Below are 20,722 nucleotides of genomic sequence, written 5' to 3'. Positions count from 1 at the left end.
TCAAACTTTCTATTAAAAAATCAAATGATTCTTTTGCAAGTATAATTCATACGGAATAAAAAATCACTCAAGCATTATTTGTAGCAAATGCGAATTGACTTTCCTTTGATTTTTTTCATCAAGTTTTGCAGAGCCTCCGTGGTAAATTTCCGCGCCGCAGAACGTGTTTCTATTGCGTGGAACTCTGGCATGTTGGGAAGTTTTATATGGTGCCATCTGGGCGTTGTTCGCGGCATGCCAATCCATGGCTTTTTCCATATTGGCAAGAATCCGTAATCCGAGCAAAACAGAACGGAACAAATGGGTTGCTTGAGGAAAGGCAACAGACGTTTTTGCAGGTGCTTTTGCACATAAATTTTCGGATCGCGCCTTATGATCCAAATATCTCTCCTCCACCCACAGGAACAGATGGCCTGCTACACGATATATTTCGTTGCGAACTTCGACAGCTTAATATGTTTGAAAATCTCTGCCACCTTTCCTCTTCCAATAGACGTATGCAGTCTGTTATTTGTAAATTAAATGCTACACTTTGTTGTAACTCTTTCTTCTCCATGAAATCCAAAAAGTACCTGGTCAATGAAATAGGTGTATTGTAATCCATTGCATTAAAATTTTTCAAATCCAATGACTTTAAGACTTCAACATTTTTAACAACTGTTAACCTGTGTAAGCTCCCTTATTCAACCAAATTTTATCCATTTGTCTTGGCATTGAGTTATTCAAACGCTGATAAATTTCCGTTGGTATAGGGTAGCATTCATTTTAAGCTGCTTCCCACAAACGATCCTTATTTGTGAAATTTCGATCGAATAGCTTCTTTTTAAGTACATTCCGTAAATCTCTGCCACCTTTCCTCTTCCAATAGACGTATGCAGTCTTCCCAAGTGAACATCGAACACCATGTTCGCTCTAGTTCTGTGCTTATCTTATACCCACATATCGTGTGCAAACTCGAACGCGCTAATGCGTACCAAAACACGTGCACGTATTCGTCTGCACATCCGAACCCCATGTACGTACGCGGTGTTCGTACTCACAGGATCTTGCCACTAGTTTTCTCTTTCTCTCACTCATCATCACTAGCGTTGACGCATTCTGTTTTGTGCATGCCTTTCTTGTGTACGCACACGGTGTACGTACACGGTGTTTAAACCTAAGTTTGCACATCGTTCGCTTGGGTTCGGTGTTCGATGCAAACCTGTACACAAAGGCAAAGCATGTTTGAGGTTGAACGCGTGCACGAAATTTTGTACACGGGTGTAAACTTGTCGATGTTCATGGGAAGACTAGACGTATGATATTTTTGTCTATGAAGAGTGGTTAACGAATGCATTGACGTAGGTTTCGTCATCCTGTGCCACTAAATCAAGCTTCGTCATCATCTTCTTGTACAGCTTCCGCGATTGCTCTCTAGCCGACTTGTATTACTTATCGTCATTTGGAGTTCTTGTAAGTCGACAGCAAGCATGCCACATTGAAATCTATGTCAAAACAATCTTTTTACCATCTGTGATGACTAAAACGGGAAAAATCTCTGTAAATCTGTGTTAAATTCCCAAAAACTCTGCGAAAAATCACACTATTTCCAAAACTCTGCAGAAATCTGTGAAATTGTAATCAAAATACAGAAAACCTGTCATCTGTAAAAAAAAATCTGTGATCAAAAATTGTGAAAAAAAGTCTGTGACATTACAGTAAAATCTGTGAACTGTGTGTCGACAGTTCGGTTCGTTTTATTGGCTCGATGCACAGTAATAAATGATACTTCCAGCTTGTGACGGAGGAATTTGGGGCTCAGTTTGAAACAGTTAATCACTATTTTCGTCGTTTTTGCGGCCTCCGGCTTTCGATATGACCACCCCACCCTATTTTAAACCATTCGGCAAGTCCACCAAGATTCGTCCAAAAATCTTCTAATCAGAGGAAACTATACATTTCACCAGCATGGTAGATTAAACATTTTCCACAGTCAATCGGATCAATTCGGCACAAGAGCAATTTTTTAAATGGGTGTAGATGTTTTTTTCATGCCGCATGCAGATTTTCCAAAACAAAAAATAGTTCGATTGCCATATTTTGTACAGCAAAACTATCCGAGGAAAATTTACGTTCTACGCGAAAAATATGCACTGAAAAAATAATTATGAGTCAGGCACTGAAAAATAAATTTTTGTTAAAAATTAGAAAAACAATAAGCAATCTCATTATTGTTTTTATTTTTTGTCAACGACAGTTTAAAGAGAAAAGAAACATTTTAAATGCAATGCATCATGGGAAAAGTATCAGTAAAAAAGGTTTTCAAACAATAACTTTAAACATGTTTATTTTATACTGTTTGACAGATATTATTTTATTATATAATATAATTCTAAATGTCATTTCAATTCAAAATGATTTCAATCAAAATCTTTCAAAATGTGGTTTTCAAGATATTTTAAGTTTTCTGCGAACAAAAACAATTAGTTCATAAAATTACGCCCTTTTTATACGTTTTTCGTCTTTCTCCACCAAGAACTACCCACAATCTAATATTTATCGTCGTGAAGTTGTAAAAGTTTTTTCAGTGCATTTTCATTATCGAGAACCAATTAAAAACTATTCACATATTTTGTGTAATTCCTACGATTTTAAGTAAAAAATTCTTATAGAATATGATCCTAAATGCCATTTCTAACCCGAATGCTCATTGCAAAAATCTGGTAACTTTCGGAGAGATCGTTTGTCCTATTCGAGACAGGATGTAGAGACGTCCGTTCACCACGACCAATGGAATACCAAAGAGGACGAGGACGCCGGTGTGGAGCATTCTCGCGCTTTTTCTTTTTGGTGTGTGTGACAACCGTTTGTAACCATGATTTTCTCGAATGATCTGTAAAGGCTCACAACCCTTTTTATTAAGAGTGACCTACTTATACCTCACACTTATAACAAAGTGTTTCAAAGAAATGTGTTTCTACAGAAACGGTTATTTCCTCTAATTACGAGTTAGTTGCAATTATTCTTGAAGAATGATAGGTTTTTCAAATTGCCCATAGAATTTCTAGTAACTTGGTAATATTGGTAACCATTTTTAAGTTAGAATAAAACAATGGATATGTGTTAAAACGATTTGGTCTGATGATTCAATTATATATTTGAATCATATTTTAATCTATCGGAAAATGGTAAATGGAAAATTTGAATAATGCATATGCAAAATGCAGCAACATTTTCTGAAAAGCGCCATTTTTTGTATTGAAAGATACCTAATTTAAAATAAGGTTTTTAGCGTTTCGGATTCAGCTCATCAGTAAGTAGCACCAACTTGGTGTCAGTTTGGTGATAAAGCTAAACTTGCGCTAAAATTAAAGCTCTGGTTTGCCGGGGTGAAAGGGGAATCCGAAACATTGTTTTGGTTTGCGAACCAAACGCCTGGCATTTTGTTAAAAAAAATAGTTTGCATAGTGCCAGACATTTTGTTCGCCTACCAAAAAATTGTTTCAGATTCCGCCTTTTCACCAGTAAACCAGAACTTCTGTGCTTGCTTTCCAAAATATCGCTCGGAGCCAGCCAGTTGCTTGGTTCATGTAAAGCGTATGACTTTTTGGATTAAGGATTGAGCGTCCAGCTAGTGTCAATTTTGAAACCAGTTGACATTTGTCATCTTACTGACACCAAAATGGTGCTAGTTACTGATGAAATTTTGGCATAGATTTTGATAATCTACGGCTTATTAGAAAGGTAGAAGTCTAGAAGTGAGAACGGCTGTTGTATACAGCCCAACGTTTCGGCCACTGGTTATGGACTTTTTTAAGGGAAGTATGGTATTTTGAAAAGCTGATGTTTTTTTGCCAAATATCTGTAACCCGCCAAGTGATTTTTAAGGGTAATGTTTTTTAGATACAAAAGAAATTCTTTAAACATTTTGAACCTATGTACATATCCGACGGTTACCCGGGAACTTTTTTAGATTTCAATCTATGAAATTCTAGTGTTCTTTCCCAAAGGGGAATTTGTTCTTCGAGCTTCACCAAGCGTATGCTTACGGGGAAAGAAATGTATGATGCAGCAAGCGGGGGCCTTAGGAAGGGTTTTCGATTTGTTTTATCACGTGATAGGCCGACAGAGGTGCCCGTGAAATGATCGCTACTTTATCATTTTTTATCCGATTTGGACATATTTGAATATTTTGGAACTCATCTGTTTTAGACCCTTTGAACGTGGCCCAGATTTATTTATCTGATATTCGGGAATCCGGATTTTCGTTAGTACGTAGCAGTAGTATTTGTTAACTTGAAACAAACTTAGTATCCTACAGGCTAGTCTTTTGTCTTCTGTTGGCAGCAGGGATGCCAACGGTACCGATAAACTACATTTTTTTCGATATATTTACATTTGCACAAGCCGTACAGCCCGCTACAGCGACGCATCACTACAGCTCTTGCCAGAACAGTAACCAAACCGAGTACATTTTGCCGTACAGCAGTAGAATACATTTTTGTTTTGCTGCTGTACTCCGACTGCTCGGTGAGAGTGTGGCGTAGTAAAGTTTGTTCTCTCGCTTTGTACATTTTTCTCTGCATAGTCAAAGGGAGAGTCCCGCACACGAAAGCGTTGATGCCGGCCGTGGCGTAAATGAGCCGCATTCATTGTAGTCATTTTTGAATAAAAATATTAAAAAGATTGAAAATATTAAAAAATGTAAAATAAGGAAAGAGAAGCTGTACCGCTCGCGTCTGGTGGCTGTACTGGGGACAGTAGTTTTCTGTCATGTTACTGCTTTACACACAGGCAGCCGTACAGCGCTGGGCGTCCTGCACTAGCGAATGACAGCAGCATCGAGAGAGAAATGAGAATGTAGGCAGAAAAATTACAGCCGTGGAAAAGGTAGGCATTTTGCATCCTTGGTTGGCAGAGGTCGAGCTTAGGCAGCATAACTACGAATCACTTCAGTCTACCAACAACCAAAGACAGATTTGGCCCTCTTTATCATTACCTGGGTTAGTTACGAGCTTTTTTGTGGGGCACACAAGGTTTAGCGAGACCAAGAGTGTTGGTTTATTCAGTCAATTTTCTTGCAAAATAATGAAAATAAAACGAACGACAAACTATAAAATCCTTGTGAGCTAACCAGAAGTAAAGGAATGAGTTCCTATTTGGCGTACGGTTTGTGGAGCTATTATTATTCCAGGCCGCAGCAAAAAAGTTAATATTTGTACCAGTCTAATCTCAACTCCGTAATTTGCAACACACTCACCAACTGCGAGAACAGAAAAATATGAAGAAATCATAATTACCGCGATTTGTCACCACGCTTTAAAATCACACACTCTGTCATAACTCTTATCCGAGATTAGCTGTCTGTCGCAACAGCTGCTCGAGGCCTGCAACTTTCATCACTAATGTGAATAGCAAATGGCGCATCTTTATCTATGGCCGATAATGCGAATTCGCATGAGTCAACGCGCGGCCGCTGGTGTTAGAAATATGACCGACGATTATCAAACAGACGAAAAGCAAAAAATAACGACGAAACCTGGGCAAGAGCTTCACTGGAGCGGAGGTCTGCTGCAAAACTAGCCGCAAATAGTGATAGAAGATCTACATAAATAAATTGCCATTTCATTAGATTCTGATTTTCAATTTTTCATATTAAAATGAGTACATCGCTTGATCGTTATGTGTCGCTTCTGCTGGCGCTGGATGAACTCGAGCAAGGAAACAACACGAACAGTCCGACAGCAACAAAAAGTGCTGATCCATATGGATCCATCTGTGTTTGTTTTAATTTCCCTGTCACCGCGGCCCGTTCGTCGGTCGTCTATGCCGGCTTGGCGGCATCGGGTCCGGCCTGACTGGATTGTAAATAAACAAACAAGTGTGAATTTTATCCGCTGCTCTGGCGGGTAAAAAGGGTTCAATTGTTTCGTTTGCTAGTACACGGAATTCTCTATCGATACGATTGAGGATCGAGTTTCGAGTACTGCGTTGAACATTGGATGTTTCCAATTGAATTGCGAGCTGATCAAGTTCAATTTCCCATTTTTTTTTCTTTAGTGAGATTCATCAAACGGCTTTCAGCCTCCGTACCGAATTCAGTAGAATTCGACCCGATGTGGTCCTTGGAAGAATTCACATCCACCATTCCAAACGATAAATGTATGTACACTTTCGGGGTCTCCGCAGGAACAGCATATGGCGCATGAAGGTCCCAAAGATGAAAGAAAACACACAACAACAAAAAACGGTTACAGACAGGGAAGGGACACACAAAAACCGATCTTCGTGTGTACATCTTTTAAGCCTGTAGATTGGAGGAGAGATACTTCCCCGAACAAATAAGTAGATTCTCAAGAGGGAGATATAAAAAATAGATGCAAAGAAAAGACGGATGCTGACAAGAAGGTTCCAGCCAAAGCAAAGGCCACGATCAGGAAGGTATGCGCTTGCTGAGGAATGGTTGAAGGTCGAACGAGAAAGTTCTACTCACACTGGAAAATTAATTAAGAATTATGTATTTCAAACCTCCGTTAGTAGCGTCATAATCTACATTTAGGCGCCCGTCTGAAACTATAAGACGATTTCGCACTTTTTACTTCAGTTTATTTCTTTCATCGTTAGCTGCCTACCACCCTGAAAGCCTACACCCAATCTGCCAGCCTGAACGCTCCCGAAATGGCTAAAGCGAAGATTAATGGACCTACTCGAAAAGTTTAGAAGATCCAGAGTACCATCATCGATCTTCGTTTTATCCATTAGTTTTTTTTGTTGGTTTCGGCTGTCGAAACCGGAATCAGCCTCTTTCTTCCTTGGAATTGTGGCCCATCTCTAAACGATGCCACAGACCCGGGGCTAGTAGTAATTGTACAGGCCAAGGTGAACGAAGTTTTTTTACTCAACTCCTTGCGTAATATCTTAAAGATCCGATCTCGGAAAGGGATTACGTTTGGTCTGTGCTTTTTTTTCTGGAACTTCGTGGCTCGGGTGATTATGGACAGCAGTTTATGAATGAATCGCTTAACATAGAACAACATCGTCGATTCCGTTCAGGAGTCTGCACCAGGGGCGCGCGCGTTGGCTTTTGATTTATTCGTGATAAATATTAATCATTGACGGGGAGCAAGCACTTTTTCCGTTGCTGGTCGATCACCTTTTAGTCCAAACGGCGGCGGTGGTGGATCACCTTTTTTTTATTCGAGCCACTTATTTATATATATCATGGAGCGGAAATTGGCCACTAACACACACACACACACATACACACACGTGAATATAGTTCAAGATCTGAGGGGGTTCGGTTTGAGTTTCGAGATGAGTCGGCTCTTCTGAACGGTGGATCATTTTTTATTGTGCTTGAACTAAATGGTTAAGCTAATGTTTGGTTTATGCCGGATTGAAGGTGAAGGGTTGTATAGAGAGCAGAAGAAAAAGACGGAGACCTTTCCTCACACCGGAAGATCGGAAGTAATCCATTCGATGGATGGGAGATAAAAAATAAAGAATTGCCATCTTACGGTGAAGCCATTTGCTACTGAATTTTACCCGGTGGGATAACATCCATGCGGGAAATTTCCCGAATCGAATCAAAGCAAATAGAAATATTATAGACAGATGATTTACGATTATGCACATCTTCAATTATTTATGTTTTCCTATGTATATCGGATACGTATACGTTCCATAAATCATAAGCGCGTTTTTAATCGAAATTATTTATACCTGGAACATATTTTTTACGTTTGAAAGATTTGGAATTAATTTGAGCATTTTACATCTCTTTCCAATTCTAAAAGCTGCAATAAAATGATCGACAACAGTGAATTTATTTTTAGTAGCTTTTACATATTCAATTGAAAAAATATTAGTACTCGTTTCAGAATTTTTTCATATCTCATTTCGATATATTTTTACATTTCTTATTAAAACAATTTATAGAAATCGCGCAAACTTTCAAGACTTTTTCCGAGGTAGTCTTGTGCGAGTATTTGTGTAGGTGTGTGGGATTATTTTTATCAATGAGGAATCTTCAAAAAAGACTACTATCGACAGGGCACGTATTACTGTCGGGATCGTATTGTTCTATTTCCAGCACGCCTACCAACTAAACCTCAACATTTTGTATATTCTCGTCCTTCTGCGACCACCGTTGGGAATTACTTCGGGAGGGATTGTGCTCTTGCACCTCTTCTTTCTTTGAATCACTTGGCTTCTCTTGCGTTCCTTGAGTCATTTAGCTCCCTCCTCGGTCCGTTACTTTGAGTCATTTTTTCTCCCCAAGAGAATTACTCTCTGAACTCTCTAGAAATGGGTGGCATGTTTCGTTTCGCTTGGGAGCTGTGAGTTCAATCGAAGATGGCGTCGAAACAGCAAGCACTCCGCGAGCGTGTTGTACGGTTTTACGAAACGTATGTTCAGCGTGGAAAAAAGTTTACGGCAGAACACTTTCGAGACGAAAATGTGCCCGTGAGTACAGTTTACCGGATCCTAGCACCCCTGAGCATGGAGCGGAAGGCCGCTAGCGGCCGTCCAGCGAAGATAATGACAAAGAAGAAAAAGGCAGCGTTGAAAAAGCTGTTCGACAACACGGATGGAACGAGTTTGCGTGACGTCGGTCGAAAATATCACTGCTCCCATACCTTCATTCGCCGAACCCTAAAGATGGAGGACATCATCTGTCGGAAGAAGATTCGTTCCCCCGAGTACACGGACGATCAGATAGCGATCGTGAAATCACAGTGCCGGTGAATGACGAAGAACTACCGCGGGACGTCGTTCGTGCTGAACGACGAAAGTTACTTTCTGCTCTCGTAGCTCCACATTTCAGGAAATGACATCTACTATTCCAGCGACAAGTCGGCCACACCCCCCGAAGTAAACTATAAGTTTAAGCATAAATTTGAAAAAAAAAACAAGTTATGCTGTACATCGCCATATCGGACAGAGAGGTTTCAAAGCCGTTGTTCAAACCGAGCGGTCTGGCCATCAATCAACAAGTGTACCAGGAGGAGTGTCTTGAGAAAATTCTTCTGCCATTCTTAAATGAGCATCATGCGGATGGGAAGTATGTCTTCTGGCCGGACAAGGCGTCTTCCCATTACGCCAACAAGACGCTGGAGTATCTTGAGCAGAAAAAGATACCGTACGTGCCGAAAAAAAGGAACTCGACCGACTAGCCCCAGTGCCGTTCCATTGAGGATTTTTTCTATTTCTTCAGTGCCCTAGTGTACACAAATAATTGGCTGGCCAAGGATACGAAGCAGTTGACCGCCTGAATCCGGAATTGTATTCGGAAGATGCGCTTTTGTGAGAGCATCGCGACTACCTTGCGTCGTACGGTTGACTAGGTCTCCTTCTCCAATGTTTGGCGTTTTTTTTGAAGAATAAAAGTTTTTAATAAAAAATACTGAATTCGATGAAATTTTTTTTTTGTTTTTCAATTACATGACTGAAAAAAATCTCACCCGTTAGCTCCTTGCTTTATCGTGATTTACACGAGCAGTTCCCGGCGGTGAATCAACTCTACACTGTCTGAGAGTTCGCCGGCGGCGGAATTTCTTCCAATACCGATGCCCATTGCGTAAAGCAAATGGATTGTACAGTCAGATAATTTTAAGTTTAAGTACAGGGATTTTGACCGTTGTTGTTTAGGGCTTTGGAAGGGTTGTTTATTTTCTCATGGTAACATGGAAGGAAGAATTTCGTTTTTCATAGGCAAGGGAAAAATCGCATCTTGAACCGTCCGTTCTTCATTCACAAGAAAGATTTCTTCACCAATGAAGCTTTCTGCTTGCATATAACCTGAAGCAAAGTAACTTGGCGCAAAGAACGCACCTGAATCGAAGCGGAAACAACAAATAAAGAAGCAAATCAATTGCTGTTCTTTTGTTTTGTTCTATCCCTTTCCAGCAAGGATGGGCTTTTCTCGAGTGGCTCGTGGTTAGCATCGGGTTTCCATCGAACAAATCTAGCATGTTTTGATACCATTTTCTCACAGTACAATAAATACTTGAAGATTCATTCATCGCTTATTGGACATATGATAATCGTAGATGGTGCTAGTGTCCACTAGTAGGTTGATAGTACTATCATCTTGCTCCGGACAAACCTCCGGCGAAAGAAGCCAAGAATTGATCCACTGGTTTTGTTCTCGCATGCCATAAGAAGTAAAAAACATGATCCTCTTCTTCATTTCCTGCATCTTAAAGACATTCTAGTTCTTATCATTATTATTATCTATTTGTAATAAACCTGCTTGCTTCTCTTTCTGGTACTTAGAAAAATAACAAATTACGCGTGCGAGAAATTTGCTAGGGGATTCGTCCTGCAAAGCAATGTTTTCATTTACAGTTGATGCATATTTTGGGCCGCTCGTAATTATTTCATATTCTTGTCGTGAATGCAATCGGCACTTTTTAGTTGTAGTTCGTCGTGATGATGTTCCTATTGTTGGGTACCTAATTAGTCTCCGCCCAGAGACTTCCAAAATCTTGAATTGTGCGACAATTTCAGCACAATCGAATACCTATCCCTACTCTCAATCTCATTTCTCCCAATAAACAAATTGGGATTGTTAGAAGTTGTACATTCAATGATGATTTGTTACTCCCAGGCATTATCATCTATTTATTCTCTGTTCAGTTTCAATTAGTGTCGATCAATAGTGGAGTTGCAACCTGGGCTCGTTGCCCAAGCTTTAGCTATTTAATATCCAATAAACGTAGATTTTTTCTAATATTTCTTGACCTGTATGTATGTATGTCCATGTAATATTGTATGATTATTATTAGTCATCCCCATAAACCATATAAAACTTTCAAAAATACTTCTTTTTTATCATTTAACAGAGTTAGGTTTAAAAATAGAAAAAGGGGGGAAGCCTCCTCAGTCACCCCTATATATAAACGCTCAGTATAGAATTGAATTAAATTGGAGTTGATGTAGTTTTCGATTTTTGGACATATAACTCTCCATAGTGCAACGTTTCGAAGGAATTACCCTTCATCTTCAGGGGAATGCAGATTTTGAAGTAGAATACTTCTAACGTTTCAATATGGGGTCCCGTTTCAAAAATTTCAGTTGAGAAATTTTCCCAGGTTTGAAATGCGAATATCTTCCGTTCTACTGGACGAAATCGCAATATTTTTGCACTATCTGATCGGAAATTTGTGCACGTATTTCGTATTAAATTTCGGAATTACTGCGACTACTATAAATAAACCAAAACAAGGATTTTCAGAAAATCCTTCGGAAACAGCGAGGAAAATGCGCAATTTGCCAGCATATTCCACGCAGAGCCATCAAAAAGGAGCATGTAAGCGTTTCATTACATACGGGAATGTTATATATACAGGACACGCGAGCTTGTTTTGTATCAGTGGGTGCTCGCTTACCACACGAGCAACATGCTCGTCCGGACGGTACAATGAGCGGTATCATATTTGCGTTCCCGTACCAAGCGTCATCGCAAGGTTCTTCGTTATAAAATCCAGGGAATCACCAAATTCGGCGTCTGGCTCGTCGTGGTGGTGTAAAATGCATCTCCAATTTAATCTACGAATGCTGATGGTGTGCAGAAAAATGTCATCCGAGATGCCTTGACCTACACTGAACACGCCAAGCGCAAAACCGCAATGAATGTCGTCTATACTCTGAAGCGGCAGGGACGCACTTTGTATGGATTTGGAAGTTGAAAAGGTACAACTCACTTGTATCATTATAAAAAAGGCCCTTTTCATGGCCACTAAAACCATTTCAAAGAATAAGTTTGCATTTTCTGTTTCATGGACTGTTTCTCCCTGGAGAGCAATTTGGGTTAAACCCTAAATTATGATTTATTTCAGTACGTAAATTGCAAATATGGTCAGAAACAAACTGGAGAGAAGTGGAAAACATTTTTACTAGGCGCATTCAAAAAAGGTTCCAATTCTCAAAAATTTTACCAAGGTGCCGTATTACATTACTCTCTTTACCCTGAGTGTTCGATAATCTCCGTAGTGGAAACACAATTTCAATTTTGTTCTTTATCAGCTACGACGAACACATATTGAGGACAACACAAAAAAGGACGAGCTTACATTGTGCTGTAGTCAGGTATAAAAACTCAGCATGCTGTTGCTCACAATCAGTTCGTTTCCAGCATCAGCATACAGCAGTTCGTTTGCAGCATCTCCCGCAAAATTCAAACCGCAGTCCGCGTGCTGCTGTCAGAAGAGTTGGCCAAGCACGCCGTCTTCGATGGCACCAAAACTGTTACATTATACACCAGCACCAAGTAAATTTCGAACACTGCCCAAAGAAAAGGCCCTTTTCAGGGCCATCAATTTATCGACAAAGAATGAAATTGAAGTTTTGTTATTACAAGCATCAGCTTGTCAAGAGCGTTGGATGGTAAGTGAGCCACTTGTGAACAATACCGTCGCTTTCACGAGAATGGCACAAAATCAAAAGTTATTTGTGATTTATAGACATTTTAGTGTAATGATTCAATTTACAAAAATCGAACGTTTTCTAACGTTTCGATATAGGTGCTCCGTTTCAAAATTTTCGGCCAGAATGCTGCCTGTTTTTTCAAACGTGAAAATCTGCTGTTGTATTGAATGAAAACCTTCGATTTTTGCGCTGATTGGAAATAGTTGTGACTAATTCTGTAGAATGTACAATTACTGAAATAACGGATTTTGTGAAAGCAGTGGTTGGTCCGTACAATTCGATTCCAAGCGAGCCAGACTAGTTTTCGTTGGAAGGTCCACCTCTGACAATAGAAGTAAACTATTTTATATTGAATTCAACTACAACTTCCTTGAAAACAGCACAGCTAAAAAACTTTTGGGAAAAACGCGCAAACCTAAATTTTCTACTATAATGGAAACTGCCTGTGCCCAGCCGCACTGCATCATCAAGATTGATAGTAATTCAAGCCGGGAGGAAAGAGGTTGTAAGGTAATGGAAAACGAAAATTTTATTTATATCTTACTGGAATATAATTGGCTGGTCCTGAAAAGAACTTGTTGGTTTGTGGTTTATATTGGGTCACAATTTAGGCCTGCTCGATTGCTGATAGCTGTGAATTTCTCGCAGGGCGACGGTTTCTGTTCAGTTAGTGATGAGGCTTCCTAACGCCAACCGTGACTGGGGCACTTTTACGCGGCCTTAGTTGCTTACTGCTTGCGGGGAGGCTTTCCTCCGGTGGACTTACGAGCGGTATGTTTGGTACGGGCCATTTATCAACAAAGAATCGAATTGAAATTTTGTTATTACAAGCATCCGAAAGTAGCTTGCCAAGAGCGTTCGTAGATTTCACGTAGAATGACACAAAATAAAAAGTTATCATTTGTTTGTTTGTTTACAGTTTCGTGTTTACTAGGCGCATTCAAAAACGGTTTCAATTCTCAAACATTTTACCAAAGTGCCGTATTACATTACTCTTTTTACCCTGAGTGTTCGATAACCTCCGTATTGGAAACACAATTTCAATTTTGTTCTTTATCAAAAATATGTGGTCGACCAACAAAGGGGTGGAGCTACGAAGAACACATATTGAGGACAACACAAAAAAGGACGAGCTTACATTGTGCTGTAGTCAGGTATAAAAACTCAGCATGCTGTTGTTCACGATCAGTTCGTTTGCAGCATCTCCCGCAAAATTCAAACCGCAGTCCGTTTGCTGCTGTCAGAAGAGTTGGCCAAGCACGCCGTCTTCGATGGCACCAAAACTGTTACCATATACACCAGCACCAAGTAAATTTCGAACACTGCCCAAAGAAAAGGCCCTTTTCAGGGCCATCAATTTATCGACAAAGAATCGAATTGAAATTTTATTACAAGCATCAGAAAGTGGCTTGCCAAGAGCGTTGGATGGTAAGTGAGCCACTTGTGAACAATATCGTCGCTTTCAAGTAGAATGGCACAAAATAAAAAAGTTATTTGTGTGATTTGTAGACAGGTTAGTGTAATGATTCAATTTACAAAAATGTAGAATGTTCAATTACTGAAAATAACAGATTTTGTGAAAGCAGTGGTTGGTCCATACAATTCGATTCCAAGCGAGCCAGACTAGTTTTCGTTGGAAGGTCCATCTCTGACAATAGAAATAAACTATTTTATTTTGAATTCAACTACAACTTCTTTGAAAACAGCACAGCTAAAAAACTTTTGGGAAAAACGAGCAAACCTAAATTTTCCACCATAATAAAAACTAGTGCCCCCGCCGCACAGCATCATCAAGATTGATAGTTATTCAAGCCGGGAGGAAAGGGAGAGGGCGGTTGTAAGGCAATGGAAAATTTCATTTATAATAATAATACTTTATAATTGGCTGGTTCTGAAAACAACTTGTTGGTTTGTGGTTTATTTTGGGTCACAATTTAGGCCCGCTCGATTTCTGATAGCTGTGAATTTTTCGCAGGGCGACTGTTTCTGTTCGGTAGCGATGAGGCTCTTAACGCCAACGGTGACTGGGGCACTTTTACACGGCCTTCGTTGCCAACCAGCCCCCTGTCAAGGACGACGTCTCTGTACAGCCAGCATCACTGCCATGAAAGGCAAAACATTGATTTTGAACCGAATGATTAGAAGCTGTATTTAGTTACAAAATGTCGATTAAATTAAATTATTAAATCATCCCACAAGATGCAAAACGTCGTGTGGAATGCTTGAATATCGAGCATAGTGCCGAACATAATTCTTTGTTTGGGGCTTTATAGCTATAACGCCCCATATATGTCGGTCGCTGTCAAACTCCATATGATGGTATAGGGTTGCCAGGGGGTTGTTGCCAACTGCTTGCGGGGAGCCTTTCCTCCGGTGGACTTACGATAATTGATAATTCCAAAAATACTCCAAATAAACTATGAATGTGCTAAAGTCGACAAAATCGCATAGAAATTGCTTATTCCAGAGCAGAATTTACCGGTCTAAAGTGTATTCTACTTCACTCCGGTTATGTCTCTGACATTACCCACCCATCTTTTTAACATAAATTAGGTTATATTTTTCTCATAATACAAATATTTTCAAATTTTGTCAGGACTACAAATGTTTTCTTTTTCAAGTGGAATGTCATATTAAGATTGTTTCCACGGGTGGTTCTGCTCTTCACGTAAAATGGAAAAGCTATTTATAGAAAAACAGCAGACAAAACTAGTTTTGTCTTCCTAAATCTACACAATTACATCGCAAACATCAAATTAGCTTGGACATTTACAAATATTTCAGATTAGTTAAAGAACTTATGACACAACTTAGAAATGGAGCGAGGAATAGCAGGATTGATGTGAGTCGTGATAGTTGCCATGAACACGAAGAGAGAGAGAGAAGGGGTGGACGTGTGAGCAATGGTAAATGATGATTAGGGCTGTGACATTATTTTTGGATATTGGGCGATATTTTGATTCCTTACATCCTTATTATGAATAATGCAATTGGTAATTTTACACCATAACCAGTGCAACATAAATCTTGCAAAAGAAGTCAAATTTTGGGATTCAAAAATACAGATGCTCTCGCTGATGCTACGAGTATAATATGAATATGAATTATATTATAAATCTATTTCATCATCACTAGGTGGAATACTGAAGATATGTGTATTCATATACCGCCCTATCTACCTCGCAACTGAACACAGTGCTTAATCCAACGAGTAAATACATCAACTCTGCACAAATTTTTACTTTGAAGTGAACTTACACATTGTTTTGCTTTGACGTGAAGAGATTACTGAGTAGGAAAAGTTCTGAAAATTTAGAGCCATAGTACTCAAGCGAGAGCAAGGATGTGAAATATACAGATCGGAAAACTAGAAGTGGCAGGGTCATTGGAAACAGGTTTAAAATCATACTGGCTAATCTTTTGTCTTCTGTTGGTAGGAGTCGAGCTTAGGCAGCGTAACTTGTCTTCCTTTACCCCGTGTCGGTTCTCGATAGCTTTACTACCCTTGATCGCATAGTTGTCCCGTTTTCTATGGGATTTCCTATCTTTATGGGACTGATATGCGATCATGGGCAGTTTATTTGCTTAAAACATGTTGTGTTTTGACACAATGACCCATATCTCAGAAAGTGAACTACATATCTTAAAACAAAAATAATTGTGTCAAATTTTCACGTTAGGTCTTTCATTTGACACTAGTTTCGTTAAGATTGGTTCAGCCGATACTGACATAATTACATGACATTCGTGCACATAGACATACACACAACGGAAAAGCCAATCAGACGGGTAGTTTTAAATGCCCTGCCTACAAGAAGGTGACTGTAGGCCAACGGTAAGGAAGATAACTCAGATAGATCTGAATCACTGTTACACCGCACAGCAACTTTTGTGGCAGTCTACGATAGAGCCGCAGAGCCGTATCAAGTCTACCCTGATAACGGTAACTGGGTTGTGGACAGATCGGGAACGGTTGTGATACATGTAATGGGCAAATTGCCCATTCAAGAAGTGGTAGAACACTCAAACGAGGACTTCGTGATCGCTAAAATCCACGACGTCTTCGTGTGCAGCTGACAGTGGAACAGTTCAGCTTGATGCTGGAGCCGTTAACCGAGCAGTCGATCGGTCGGAAGTCGGTAGTCATTGTAGGACACACCTGGGCTGTGAATTTGGGCAGTAAAGTAACCAACACAAAAGGGGGTATGCTGCAGGAAGCTCTACCGAAGTTAGACGTACGATTGTGCAATGATGGTTCTGTTAGCACAATTCGATGAGACGGAAGGGAGTCTATTATCGACGAAACATTCTGTAGTCCTTTATTGACGGGTTGGAGAGTATGCGAAACGTATACGCATAGCGACCATCAGATCATTCGCTACCCTATCGGTCAACGGAACCCTGCTGCAGCACGGAGAAGGATGACCGGCGAGTGAAAGTGGAAGGCGAAAGCTTTCAACAAAGACCTCTTCGTTGAGGCACTTCGGTTGAACGGCGGGACCGAGAACGTGGATGCGGCTAACCTAACAAGAAGGATTGCCGCGAAAACTGGAGCCACGCTGCTTGTCTCTGAACCAGAAGGCGGACTCAGAGAGCAATATTGGAGCCAGATAAAGAAGAACGCAAGGCAGCGTTTCGGGAAGCTAGGACCGCTTTAAAACGAGTGATCAGACTTAGCAAGTCAGATTTTCACAAGGAGATTTGCCGAGAAGTACCGAGTCGTGATGGCGAAAATGAAGGGCTCGACGACGCCAGCCGAAATGTGCCCGGGTAAGCTGAAGATAATCGTCGAGGGTCTTTTTCCGAAGCACGATCCAACTATCCTGCCACCGACAGCGTATGGCGAAAAAGAAGGAGAAACCACGGACGATCGGAAAATGACTAACGATGAACTCGCTGAAGCATCGAAGCGCCTGAAATCAAAGAAAGCCCCCTGTCCGGATGGAATACCAAACGTTGTGCTGAAAGCTGTGATCCCTGCATATCCGGACAAGTCCAGGATTGTGCTGCAGAAGTGTTTAAATGAAAACAACTTCCTCGAAATAGGGAAGATACAGAAGCTGGTGTTGCTGCCGTAACCAGGAAAGCCACCGGGCGGTCTGGTCTCGTATAGACCTGCTGGATACACTCGTAAAACTCCTGGAAAGCATCATCCTTAACAGGCTGACGGAATGCACGAAGGGTAAGTGCGGACTGTTCAAGATGCAGTTCGGATTCCGCAAAGGAGCATCGACAGTGGATGCAATTCGGACAGTGCTTGAGAGTGCTGAGAAGGCATCTAAGCAGAAGCAAAAAGGAGATCGATATTGCGCTGTGGTCACGATCGGTGTGAAGAATGTATTTAACAGCGCCAGCTGGGAAGCCATCTCTGCAGCGCTGCACAGAATGAGGGTTCCTGACTATCCGTGCCAAATCCTTAAAAGCTACTTCCAGAGTCGATAGTCGCTGTACGAGGCGAACGAAGAGCAGAAGTCAATGCGAGTCACAGCGGGCGTTCTTCAAGGCTCCATCCTCGATTCAACTCTTCGGAATGGGATGTACGATGCGGACTTAACACTGCGGCTGCCCAGGAAAGTGAAAATCGCAAAATTCATGGACGACGTGTCACTGACGGTAATGGGTGAGACTCTTGAAGAAGTGGAGATTTCGATGACGGAGATAATAGGTAGAACAAGAGCTGGATGAAGTCTGGTGGTCAAGCTGCAAATAGCTTATCACAAGACAGAAGTGTTGTTGGTCAGCAACCGCAAAGTGGTTTAGCGGGTGCAGATCGACGTCGGAGGGCACGTAATTGCATCGAAGCATGCACTGAAGCACTGAAGACCTACTTTTCATCGACTATACATTAGAGTGACAGAAAAAAATGACCCCCATCGGCCCACCCCTGAGTCGATTCCTAGTCCCACCAGGAGTATCTACTCCAAATTTGAGCCAAATCGAACAAGTCTAGCTACCGGACCAACGTGCTTGAAGTTTGTATGGGATTTTTCGACAATTTACATGGAGGAAACCCTCTTGCTCACATTTTCGCCGCTAGGTGACACTGTATACATCAGATTATCACCAAAAGTGAAACTTAAGAAGATAATTTTATTATCTACAACTTTGTTGAAGACTGCAAAGCGATCCGACTCCAATAGGAAAAGTTATTGAACTTTTAACGAAGTGATGTCTGAGTCAGTTTTGCATGGGGCCTAGCAGTGCATGGTAGTGTATCAGTACTAGGTTCTAACGAACTAAACATTTTTATGGAATAATGGTTAGATCTAGCTGAATAGTATGTTCGGAAGAATTGTAGTACATAATACGAGTTATGTTTTGGTTAGAAAATTGTAGTTCCACATCTGACCGCATAGATGGCGCCAACACTAACTTTTCAACGAAGACAGATAGAAATTAGGTGTCTTCTACAAAGTTGTAGAACAGGAATATTGCAGTAATTCTTCCAAACATTTCGATATTCTATCTCTCTCCGTTGAAAAGTTAGTGATGGCGCCATCTATGCGGTCACAGATTGAACTAAAATTTTCTAACCAAAGCATAGCTCGTATTATGTACTGCAATTCTTCCGAACATACTATTCAGCTAAATCTAACCATTAATCCACAAAAATGTTTAGTTTGTTAGAACCTAGTACTGATACACTATCATGCACTGCTAGGCCCCATGCAAAACTGAGTCAGACATCACTTCGTTAAAAGTTTAATAACATTTCCTATTCGAGTCGGATCGCTTTGCAGTCTTCAACAAAGTTGTAGACAATAGAATTATCTTCTTAAGTTTCACATTTGGTGATAATCTGATGTATACAGTGCCACCTAGCGGCGAAAATGTGAGCAAGAGGGTTTTCTCCATGCAAATTGTCGAAAAATCCCATACAAACTTCAAGCACGTTGGTCCGGTAGCTAGACTTGTTCGATTTGCTTCAAATTTAGAGCAAGTACTCCTGGTGGGACTAGGAATCGACTCAGGGGTGGGCCGATTGTGTTTTCAAAAATTCATTATTTTTCTGGGCAGTCTACTATACATGCTAAAAGTAGGCGAAAGCGACGAACGCAATAGCGAGAATCATGCCAAACGTCGGCGGTCCGAGAAGCAGTACGAAATGTCTGCTATCTACTGTTTCGTCGTCGATACTCCGATATGGGGTTCCTGACTGGGGTGCGGCGCTGAAAAACAAGCGGAACATTGAAATGCTGAACAGGACATTCCGGCTGATGGCCGTACGAGTCGCGAGTGCTCACAGAACAACATCGTCGGAGGCAGGAAACGTTATCGCCGGGATGATCCCCAGCTGCATCACTCTGGCCGAGGACGTGGAATGCTACCTGCGGAGAAATGCACGTAACGCATGGAGACTGGTCCGAGCGGATTCGTTGGTTAAGTAGAGGCAAGAGTGGCACAACGCGGAGAAAGGAAGGTGGACCCACCGACTCATCCCAAATGTGTCTGCATGGGTGCATAGGAAGCATGGAGAGGTGAATTTTCATTTTACGCTGTTTCTGTCCGGGCACGGATGCCTCCGGATGTACCTGCACCGGTTTGGACACGCTTCGTCACCACTTTTCCCGGAGTGTGCGAATGTGTAAGAGACACGTGGCCTTCGAATGTCCTAGGCTCGAAGAAGTTCAAAGGGGTCCCAGACTGGTCTGATAGTTGACAATATCGTCGAAGAGATGTGCCACGACGAGCATGTCTGAGACACAGCCAACCGAAGTATACTCTCCGAGCTGCAGAGGATGTGGCGAAGGGACCAACAAAGTAGCGCCACGAGCCAGAAAGCCGCCGCGAAACAACAAATCGGGTTTCGGGAGAAATTCCGCTTCCTGGAAACTCTCCGTCTGTGTGGACTTGGTCCACCGCCGGGGACTAGTTGAGTAATAGGAGACGTAGCGCCTGACTTGGGTCGCAGAGGCGCCTGCGAACCGGACGTCAGGCTTTACCCGAATCGCCGGATCGTCCTCGACACCCTACCGGGTGGCTCATGAATAGATCCACCGTCGGGGATTAGACCGAGTAGACCACTTCGATGTGGATCGTTGAGACGCTACTGAACCGGACACTATTCTCCACCCGGAATCGCTGAATGGACCTCAGCACCTACTGGCTGTCCCGTTGAATAGGCTAGGTCCACCGCCGGGGACTAGATCGAGTAGATCGGGACAAAGCGGGGAGCTGCACGGCTCACGGAAACGAACATCGGTATCGGGAGAAATCTACCGTCGGGGAATTCACAGTAGGGTAGATTCTCCGCTGTGGACTAATTTTTTTTTAGAGTTGTTCTACTGGAGCTGTAGAACTAGGTTCTCGG

Source organism: Topomyia yanbarensis, chromosome 2 (assembly GCF_030247195.1).
Source record: "Topomyia yanbarensis strain Yona2022 chromosome 2, ASM3024719v1, whole genome shotgun sequence".
In the NCBI taxonomy this organism is placed as follows: Eukaryota; Metazoa; Arthropoda; class Insecta; order Diptera; family Culicidae; genus Topomyia; species Topomyia yanbarensis.
Note: the sequence above shows the minus strand (reverse complement) of the source record.